This window comes from Vulpes lagopus, chromosome 9 (genome assembly GCF_018345385.1).
Source record: "Vulpes lagopus strain Blue_001 chromosome 9, ASM1834538v1, whole genome shotgun sequence".
In the NCBI taxonomy this organism is placed as follows: Eukaryota; Metazoa; Chordata; class Mammalia; order Carnivora; family Canidae; genus Vulpes; species Vulpes lagopus.
Window position 1 is genome coordinate 75,555,105 of NC_054832.1, and position 11,487 is coordinate 75,566,591.

General features: G+C 38.7%; 1 pseudogene; it reads right to left on the reverse strand.

Annotated features, from left to right (window-relative positions):
- Positions 1-8,892: 8,892 nt before the first annotated feature.
- LOC121498968 lies at positions 8,893-11,087 on the reverse strand (annotated as a pseudogene).
- Positions 11,088-11,487: the final 400 nt, after the last annotated feature.

The window sequence follows — 11,487 nt, forward strand, 5'->3', positions numbered from 1 at the left end:
GTTCTTCCAGGATAGAAGGGATTTGATATAGTCAACTTGCTGCTAAGCGGTGGTTGGTCTCTCTGTGGAATGAGATTGTACCAAGGGTTCAGTGTTGATCTCTGTTGCAGGTAAATTGAACATTCTACAACTGCAGAACCTAAATAAGCCTTTTTAAGTGCGAACACATACTGTTGGGCCAATGCATAACCTCTCTCTCTCTCTCTCTCTCTCTCTCTCATTCTATTTATGTGCCTATCATACAAGTACTGGGGTGGCCAATGACTAAGGCTGATGATATCACTTGGCCAAATCATCCTGTCAACTCAGTTGTTTAGTAGTAGACGCTCTTAATTGAACATTAACATGTGATACAAAGCTTTTCATACTTTATTCCATTCCTACGTGTATGTCTACATTCCTCTACCTCACATCTCCTTATCCTAATTTTCCAATTCTTCTTCCAGGCCCCTGACCAATCACTACCCATGAATCTAACTTGTATACCTATTCCAACTTAAGATGCAATATTATTTTTGATTGATTATATTGGCCAGGGGTAGAAGGTAATCAGAGATTATCTCTTGGCCTTCCCTACTATAATAACACTAGTTCCATAGGTCAAGAACCCAAGCTGGGGATTGCATCAACTACTAAATATGTATATCACAGACACACATTTGAGAATGGAGAAAGTTCCATCAAGGGGGTCTGCAAACCCAGGGGATCAATTTAAGCAGAAATAGAGGCAAAACTACAATCTTTGCCTAGCTTCCCTATTGTAGCAGGGGGACTATGATGACTCTTCAGGTCTTTGGGTTTCAGTGGTAAACCAGACTCTAAATCCAAATTGTTGAAATATTCCCTCTTCCTCAGTTAACAATTATCTGAATAAATAGCCTTAGGTCTCGTTGAGGAAGGATTTGGGGAATCATAACCATTTCTGCTTGTCATGGTGTTGCAAGGTCCTTCCTCCTAGGGATTCAGCTTCCCCTTCAGTTAACAGATCCTAAGTCTGACTCAGATCCAGAAAGTAATTGTGACTTTATGGAGTGACTGCCCTCAGACTCCTGGTCATCTATCTTTGACTTCTTCTGAAGTACAAAATGAGTAGTGTCCATTAGTCTTATCGTTAGCAATACTGCATCCTATTAACCATCTCTTTGCAAGTCAGTCATCCTTGGTGATCACTCTAACACTATGCCTCATTATAATAGTTGCATACATAAGATTTCTGGAAATTAAGTGCCATCACTTGGCCTCCATTGTTGCAGGGTTCTATTATCCCTTTTATTATTGGTGAGCCTAGTTTTTTAGTGGTCTCTTTGCAATCAGTCTTGGCTTATAGAGAGCCATCACTGAATATTTTAGTGAATCCCCTTGTCAGCACTTTACTTAAAACTGGTAAATAGCTATCCTTTGGGCCAGCCAATGGAGCCAAATCATCTATGGGCTTCCCAACCTTTCATGGTATATCCATTCTAATACTCCAACTACTTAGAGACTGCTTGACCTTTAGATGCACCTGGAATACGCTTTTTTCATGTTTCTAGTAACCATCCTAGCACTGGGACTGCACCATTTCTGGAACATAGGATAATAAATCCAGCATCTGGGTCAAGTGTTCCCAGAACAATGAACTCCTCCCTTTTTTTTATGTTCTACATTGACCACTTTGACCAAGCACCTTCAGAATCCCAAGTAGTCCTCTAGTACATGATATCTAGGCCCTTGTAGCTGCTGTGAAGTATAACTTATTTCTCCCTTATCGGTCCAGTATGCCCCGAGATGAATTATACTGTAACTTAACCCTCGTTAGAGCTCTACTGGCCAGAAGGAAGGGTGGAGGTAAATCCTGAAGCAGATATATATTGTCTACCTAGAGCTCTGACATCATTGTGAGGTTGAGGTAGCCAACACAAGAATTGCCTGAATCTTCTATTCTTATGTGAAATTGTATGGCGAACTTTACTGTTAAGCCATTGTTAGTTGGATATTTTGGTCACTTACCAAAAACAATTTACTGGTTGGCAGAACCTAACCTGGAAGGTGAGAAAAAAGTGGCTTTTTGGTTATTCCGATAATATTGGTTAAATTATTGTCAGTTTCTAAGAGTACTAAATTCTTATTTATAGACATTAAAATCAAATTTAATGATGCTTTGTTTTTTCAACTCCAGCATACAGTCTTACAATCTTACATTAGCTTCAGGTGTATAATATAGTGATTCAGCAATTCCATACATCACCCTGTGCTCATCACAAGTACATTCTTTAATCTCTATCATTTATTTTACCCATCCCCCCACCCACCTCTTCTCTGGTAACCATGAGTTTGTTCTCTAGAGCTGAGTAAATTTAATAATTTTTGTATTAATTTGATGGAATTTTAGGTAATTTTATTTTATTCTAACTACTTATTTCTTTATGGGATATTTAAACAAATAGAGAAATATGTTATAAATGTTAAAAATGGTGAAAATTGTGCCATAAACTCTTCATTAATATTGTTTTGAAACAGATTATTGGACATAATCTTACTATTTACCTTACTTCAAAACATATCATATTACTGTCCCCTCTTTTTTTGTATGCTTTTTAGAAAGCTCCTTTTTTGTGTGTGTTTTTTCAGCTTTATTGAGTAATATTTTACAAACAAAAAATTGTGCACATTTAATGTATATATTTTGATGAGTTTCAACATATACATGCACTTATGATATCAACATCATAACAGAGATACTAAATATACCCATCACTTCCAAAACCTTCCCTATGTTCTTTTATGCATATTTTATTGTAAGAAGACTTAATGTGAGATGTATCCTCTTAACACATGTTAAAATAATCAAAGAGAGCAATTTAGTTAATCTAAGCAAATTTTATTTCATACTTCATGGAGCGGATAGTTTTTATTCTCAAGAGTCCAGAACACTAGACAGCAGGAAGTTTTTGCAGAAGAAGCCAATCAGGGAATAAAGAAAGAGTCTTCAGCTTAAATTAATTATATATCTAACCTTATTTAGAACAAGGAAATCATGATAGGTATTGGCAGCTGGGGACTAACTGGCCGGATATACCGTATTTCTAGTCATGCACAGCATTTATGGGACCAGGAAAGTTACATAGATTTCAGATTGCTGACGTGGCACTCTGGGCAAGAGCAGCTCCATTTTGGACCTAGAAGTTTCAATACATATTTTTTAAATGTACAATACCATATTCTTTACTATGCGCACTATGTCATCTTCCATTACAGAAACTTTATACTCATTGAAAAACAGTTACCCACTCCCCCATCACCCAACCCTTGACAATCACCATTCTATATCCTGCCTTTATGAGTCTGGCAATTTCATACAAGTAAAGCCATGCAGTATATGTCTAAGACTCGTTTATTTTGCTTAATATAATAAACTTAACCAAGGAAACAAAAGACTTGTACGTTGAAAATTCTAAAACACTGATAAAAAAAAAATTAGAGCAGACACAAATAAATGCAAAGGCATTCCATGTACATGGATTAGAAGAATTAATATTGTTAAAATGTCCATCCTACCCAAAGCCATCTGTATATTCAGTGCAATACTTATCAATACTTTTTTTTTTACAGAAATAGAAAAACAATCTTTTTTTTTTAAAGACTTCATTTATTCATGAGAGACAGAGAGAGAGGCAGAGACATAGGCAGAGGGAGAAGCAGGCTCCATGCAGAGAGCCTGATGCGGGACTCATTTCTGGAAACCCGGGATCACACCCTGAGCCAAACACAAACACTCAACCGCTGAGCCACCCAGGTGTCCCAGAAAAACAATCTTAAAATTCATTTGGAAATACAAAAGATCCTGAATAACCAAAGTGACCTCAAACAAGAAGAATAAAGCCAGAGGCATCACACTTCTTGATTTTAAAATGTAAAGCTATAGTAATTAAAACAGTGTGGTCCCGGCATAAAGACAGTCATATAGACCTATGAAACAATAGAAAGCCCAAACAATCCAGAAAGGATAATCTCTTCAACAAATGCTGTTGGAAAACCACAAGCAAAAAAATGAAATTAGACCCTTATCTTACTAGTGTAAGATACAAAAATTAACACAGAATGTACTAAAAACTTAATATAAGAACTGAAACTAGGAAACTCTTTAAAGAAAATATAGGGGGGAAAACTTCTTGACGTTGGTCTTGGCAGTAATTTTTTGAATTTGACACCAAAAGCACAGGCAACAAAATCAAACATAGACAAGTGGAACTGCATCAAACAAAAGCCTCTATACAAAAAAAGAAGCCATCAGTAAAGCAAAAAATATAAATAAAATAAAATAAAAAATAAAATAAAATAAAATAAAATAAAATAAAATAAAATGGAACGGCAGAAAAATATTTGCAATCTATTTGATAAGGGGTCAATATCCAAAATATATTTAAAAACTCATATAACTCAATAGCATTAAAAAATGACCTGATTTAAAAAATGTTAAAAGGACTTGGCTATTTCTCCAAAGAAAACATACAAATGGCCAAAAGGTATATGAAAAGGTACTCAATATTACAAATCATCAGGGAAATGAAGATCAAAACCACAGTGAGATATCACCTTATCACTTGTTAGGAAAGCTATTACCAAAAGACAAAAATAGCAACTGCTGCCAAGGATGTAGGGAAAAGGGAATTCATACTTTGACGGGAATGGTACAGCCACTAGGGAAAATTGCATGGAAGTTCCTAAAAAAAAAAAATTTTTTTTTAAAGATCTACCATATCATCCAGCAAACCCACTACAGGGAAATTAATCCGGAAGAATTGAAATCAGGAATTCAAAGAGATATGTATCTTGGTGTTCCTTATAGTATTATTCACACGACCCCGGGATCACAACCTGAGCTGAAGACAGACGCTCAACCACTGAGCCACTTAGGTGCCCCTGCCCATGGCATATTTATTAGGTAAAACAAAGTTGTTTTCTTTGGATGAGGACCATATAGGATGTCTAAAAAGATCTCCTACTAAAGTTCCAGGAGACATGTGTGACCTAAAAGATAGCCTTGAGGGCACTAGCAATTCAATAGTCCCTGGTAGGAGGCAAAGCCTGAAATACACCTCCCCAAAACTCAAAAATCATAATGCTGCCTTCTCGCATCTAGAATGAGCAGTATTTTAAAATGAGGAAATCTATTAACCAAAATGTATGGTGTCTAGTCAATATCATTTCCCAAGCTTATCCAAACCCCCCATACAGTCTATTACAGAGCATGAGAGGGAAGTGTGTGCGGGGTCATATTTGGGCAGGAAAACAAATGTTCTGCCTCTGTAAGCTGAAGTTTCAAAGATAGCCAGGTTGGCCTTGAAACTTGGCCTCTTGAGAAGAAGCATTAGAAAACCTTTAACAAATAATTAATATACTTTTTAAACAATTCTTCGCAAATCAATGAGAAAATAGAAAATTATTCTGATCACTCTCAACAGACTATGTTAATTGGGAGTCATTATGCTTCCCTTTGGTTATAAAAGAACAAACAACAAAATCCAGAATTCCAGACTACCATTAAATAAAACCAGCAAGAACATTGACAATATGTGCACCATGTACACACTTGTCAGGCTTGTGCACTTCACAAATGTGGTTACATTCTTCTCAGGTCATGATCCCAGAGTCCCAGGATCGACCCTCACATTGGCTCCATGCTCAGCAGGGAGTATGCTTCTCCCTCTCATGCTCTCTCTCTCTCACTCACTCTCTCAAATAAATAAATAAAATCTTTTAAAAAAGAAAGAAAGAAAACAGCAATCAGTGCAAGAATAAACAAATCAATGGGGTAAATTAGGTAAATTTTAAAGAACTCTATTGTATGCTATAATTTGGTATATGATAAAGGCAACAAATGACTGTATCAATAAATGTATAGTGTCTAAACAATTGGTTAATCTTTGGAAGACAAAGTTGGAATCTTATTTCCCACAACATATAATAAACTCTAGCTATAAATCAATATTAACTATTTTTTAACATTGTAAGTGTTTTTATAATGTCATAAAGGATCAATAAAAATGTTGAGTATTTGTTCTGGAAGCAGAAAGCTATTTCTTTAGCATAAAATGAATTACAGAAATTAAAAAGAATTGTCATTATTCACAGATGGCATGATTGCTTAGGTAATAAATCCAAAAGAATTTATAAACTCTTAATATTAATAAGAATTTAACAAAATATTTAACATATAAATATAATATATAATATTTACTTACTGTATGCCAGAAAATTAGTATATACCATTAATAAATGAACAAATAAACCAAGAAACTAAATTTTTAAAAATACCACTAATAGCTTCAAAATTATCAAGTAACTAAGAATAAAGTCAACCCAAAATCTGTTGAAAAGCTCTATAGAGATAAGTATAGTTATATATGAAACATATTTGTTATATATTTGTGGATTGGAAAACCCATGGGGAGGAGCAGTTAAGATGGCAGCATAGTAGAACACTAGGTTTGCCTCATTCCTTGAACATAGCTAGATAACTAGCAAATCATTCTGATTACCCAAGAAATCAACCTGAGGCCTGAAAGAACAAACTACACAACCAGAGGGAGACAAGAGGCCACATCAAATAAGATAGGAAGTGCAGAGATGTGGTTTGCGGGAAACCAGACTGTGGTGCTGCAGTGGGAGGGAATCCTGGTCACTGAAAGAGAGAGAGAGAGGCCAGGGGATGTATAGAACATTTCCCCCAAATCATTGGCTGGGAAAACAAGAGGGGCTGATTTTTGTGAGTTTTTACAACCAGTTCTCAAAGACTATAGTTTTGAAGGCTGGTAGGCTTGGCTAGGCTAGAACCCTGAGAGTGCTGACCTACTCCTGGAGAGAAGACGGGCAAACAACCCCACTTTCCCCTACCCCTCAGCATAAGTGCAGAGACACCTGCTGAGGGTAGCTAACCTGGACACTGGTTTATTTAGCCTGCTTTGCTCCAAATCCCACACCCCTCTGCTCTGGTGGAACTGTCCTTCTTGGTCAAACCTACATTCATTCCAGCAAGTGAGACCTTCCCCCTGAAGACCAGCACAGGCCTCCACCACAGCATGTCCCTAAAGTTTGGAGTTTTAAAAAATCAGCAGGCTTGACTGGGATAGAGCCCAAAGTGCAGTTCACTGTCCTAGGCAGGTAAACAACCCAGAGACAGATTATATGAAAACAGCTATCTGAAAACACATGGGATTCACGAGGGAAAATTATTCATTTTTCAATGGGGTGCTTCCTTGAAAGCAGCAAGCACAGAGTTTGCTTTCTCAGGACAAAGTTGCTGGCTGGTGCCACTTCCTTCCCCTACTCTTCAGTATAAACAAACTTCAATAAACAGTGTAGCACCAACACTGGCTGCCTAACCTTCTTACACCAAGTCACGGCCCCCTGCACTCTTCTGGGACTGCTTATCTTGGACAAGTGTGCCTAAGGACCAGTGCAGCAGGCCTCTTCCCCCAGAAGACCAGCAGAAATCTCTACACACACTGTGTCTACCAACCGTAGAGTTCTGCAAGGCTTCAGTTTGAGTGGAAGTAGTGTCAGGTCTCATTTAGCAAACAAAGCAGAGCATACCTAGCCAAACCCACCAAACTCTAGATAAGGTCCAAACACTGCCCACTACAAATAAGGACAGCTTCTTCAGGTAACTAACCTGAGGTAAAAAGAGTCAAACCACAGAAGTAGAGGGCAGGGAGCACACATCAGAGACCCTCACTGAGGGTCAGGCCCTGGACACTATATGGCTTCTTCTTCATAAAGCCATTACTCTCAGGAGCAGGAAACATAGAAGGCTTTTCTAACACAAAGAAGAAGGTAGAGACCTAGACAAAATGCCAGGATAGCAGAATTCATCCCAAAAGAAAGAACCAGAAAATGTCACTGCCAGACATCTAATCAAAATGGGTATAAGTAATATCCCTGACAGAGAATTTAAAGCAACAACCATAAGAATACTCACTGGCCTTGAGAAAAGCATGGACAATATCAGGGAGAGCCTTATTGCATAGATTTTAAAAAAAAGTTAAAGAAATGAGTCAGACAGAAATGAAAAATACAAAACCTGAGATTTGAAACTAACTGGATGTAAGGACCAAATTGATGGAATAAGCAAAGAACAAATAAGTGATGTAGAAGATAGAATAATGGAAAATAAGAATGCTGAGCAGAAGAAAGAAAGAACTATAGATCATTAAAGAAGACTTAGGGAACACAGCAACTCCATCCAACATTACATTTGTATCATAGGATTTCTGGAAAGAAGAGAAGGAAAAGGGGACAGAATGTTTATCTGAGGAAATAATAGCTGAAAAAGTCCCTAATATGGAGAAGGAAATAGACATCCAAATCCATGAGGCACAGAGAACTCCTGTCAAAATCAACAAAAACAGGCCAACACCAAGACATAGAGTAGTTAAATTTTCAAAATTTACTGATAAAGAAAAAATCCTAAAAGCAGCAAGACAAAAGAAGTCCTTAACTTAGAGGGAACACCAATAAGGCTAGCTGCAGAACTCTCCACAGAAACTTGGCAAGCCAGAAAAGAATGGCATGATATATTCAATGTGCAGAATAGGAAAAATCTGCAGCCAAGAACAGTGTGTCCAACAAGGCTATCATTCATAATAAGAGGAGAGATAGTTTCCCAGACAAACAAAAACTAAAGGAATTCATGACCAGTAAATCAGCCCTGCAAGAAATATTAAAGGGACTCTTTGAGTGGGAAGGAAAGACAAAAAGTGACGACTAGAAAGGAAGAGAGAAAATCTCCAGTAACAACAAAACAAGTAATAAAATGGAACTAAATACATATCTATCAATAATTACTCTGAATGTAAATGTACTAAATGCTCCAATCAAAAGACATAGAGTGTCAGAATGGATAAAAAGTCAAGACCCATCTATATGCTGCCTACAAGAGACTCATTTTATTTTTTTTCCAATTTTAAATACAGTCTTATTTAAGACATTGCATTTTCCACTTAATACAGTGCTTATAAAGTGCAATGTTTATTTCCTTTCCCTGTGCACATATTCCATATTCAAGTATCAAGAATGCCCAGTATATTTATTATAGCAACTTGACTTTAAAACTGCCATGGAATTTGCTACAAATTTGGGTTCTTCAAATGTGTGGAACAATGCTAGACCTGTCAACAGGTTGGCTTAATCAACCTCTTCAATGGTAGGCCCAGAGGAGGCACCACCAGAGGGAGGAGCTCCACCTCCAGGAAAGCCTCCAGGCATTCCTCCTGGCACTCCTCCTACACCCTGGTATAGCTTCGTAACGATGGGGTTGCAGACTTTCTCCAGCTCTTTCTGCTGATGTTCAAATTCTTCCTTCTCTGCAGTCTGGTTCTTATCGAGCCAGTTGATGAGTTCATTGCACTTGTCAAGAATCTTCTGTTTGTCTTCGTCATTGATTTTGCCCTGAAGTTTTTCATCTTCAACAGTTGCTTTCATGTTGAATGAATAAGACTCAAGTGAATTCTTAGAAGACACCTTGTCTCTCTGCTTCTCATCTTCCACTTTGTACTTCCCAGCTTCCTGGACCATGCACTCAATGTCCTCCTTGCTCAAGCAGCCCTTGTCATTAGTCATGGTAATTGTTCTCTTTTCCGGTGCTCTTATCCACAGCAGACACATTGAGGATACCATTAGCATCAATATTAAAAGTGACTTCAATCTGAGGAATGCCACAAGGAGCAGGAGGTATGCCGGTGAGTTCAAACTTGCCAAGTAGATTGTTATCCTTGGTCATAGCAGACGCTCACCTTCATAGACCTGAATAAGCACACCAGGCTGGTTGTCAGAGTAGGTAGTAAAGATTTGTGTCTGTTTGGTAGTATTGTGCTTGATGAGCACAGTCATGACTCCTCCAGCAGTTTCAATACCAGGAGAAAGTGGGTTGACATCCAATAGCAGCAAATATTGAACATTTTCAGATTTGTCACCAGAAAGAATTGCTGCCTGGACAGCTGCACCATAAGCAACGGCCTCATCAGGGTTGATGCTCTTATTCAGTTCCTTTCCATTGAAGAAATCTTGAAGAAGTTTCTGAATCTTGGGGATACAGGTAGAACCACCCACCAGGACAATATCATGGATCTGAGACTTGTCCAGCTTGGCATCCCAAAGAGCTTTCTCTACAGGGTCCAGGGTGCCCCGGAACAGGTCAGCATTTAATTCTTCAAACTGGGCACAAGTAATAGAGGTATAGAAGTCGATTCCTTCACACAGAGAATCAATCTCAATACTGGCCTGGGTGCTGGAAGAAAGTGTACGCTTAGCCCATTCGCATGCAGTACGGAGACAGCCCTCTTATTTTTGCTGATATCCTTCTTGTGTTTGCACTTGAATTCTGCAATAAAATGATTGACCATACGGTTGTCCAAGTCTTCTCCACCTAAGTGGGTGTCTCCAGCTGTGGACTTGACCTCAAAGATCCCATCTTCAATAGTAAGGATTGACACATCAAAAGTGCCACCTTCTAAATCAAAGATCAACACGTTCCTTTCAGCTCCAACCTTCTTGTCTAAGCCAAAAGCAATAGCAGCAGCATTTGGCTCATTGATGATTCGAAGTACATTGAGACCGGCAATAGTTCCAGCATCTTTGGTAGCCTGACGCTGAGAGTCATTGAAGTACGCAGGTACCGTGACAACTGCATTGGTAACAGTCTTCCCAAGGTAGGCCTCTGCAATTTCCTTCATCTTTGTCAGAACCATAGAGGACACCTTCTCTAGATATAAACTTTTTGTCTCCCCCTTGTATTCTACTTGGACCTTAGGCCTGCCAGCATCATTCACCACCATGAAGGGCCAATGCTTCATATCAGATTGGATGACAGCATCATCAAATCTAAGTCCAATCAGCCACTTGGCATCGAAAACCGTGTTAGTGGGGTTCAACGCAACTTGATTCTTCACAGCATCACCGATCAATCGTTCGGTGTCTGAAGGCGACATAACTTGGGGTGGTTCGGTTTCCCTGATCATAGGCAATTATTTCCACTTTCCCGTGCTGGAAGACAACACGCAGGAGTTGGTGGTGCCAAGATCGATCCCGACTGCGGGTCCCTTAGACATAGCTGCTTCTGTGTGGGCGCCCACGGAAACAACAGCCGCCTGCGCATCTCGCCCCGCGGTCAACTGAGACTCATTTTAGACTTAAAGACACCTGCAGATTGAAAGTGAAGGATTAGAAAACCATTTATCATGCAAACGGATTTCAAAAGAAAGCCAGAGTAGAAATACTTAAATCAGACAAACTAGATTTTATTTTATTTTATTTTTAATTTTTATCCATTTATGATAGTCACAGAGAGAGAGAGAGGCAGAGGGAGAAGCAGGCTCCATGCACCGGGAGCCCGACGTGGGACTCGATCCCGGGTCTCCAGGATCGCGCCCTGGGCCAAAGGCAAGCACCAAACCACTGCGCCACCCAGGGATCCCGACAAACTAGATTTTAAATCAAAGACTGTAACAA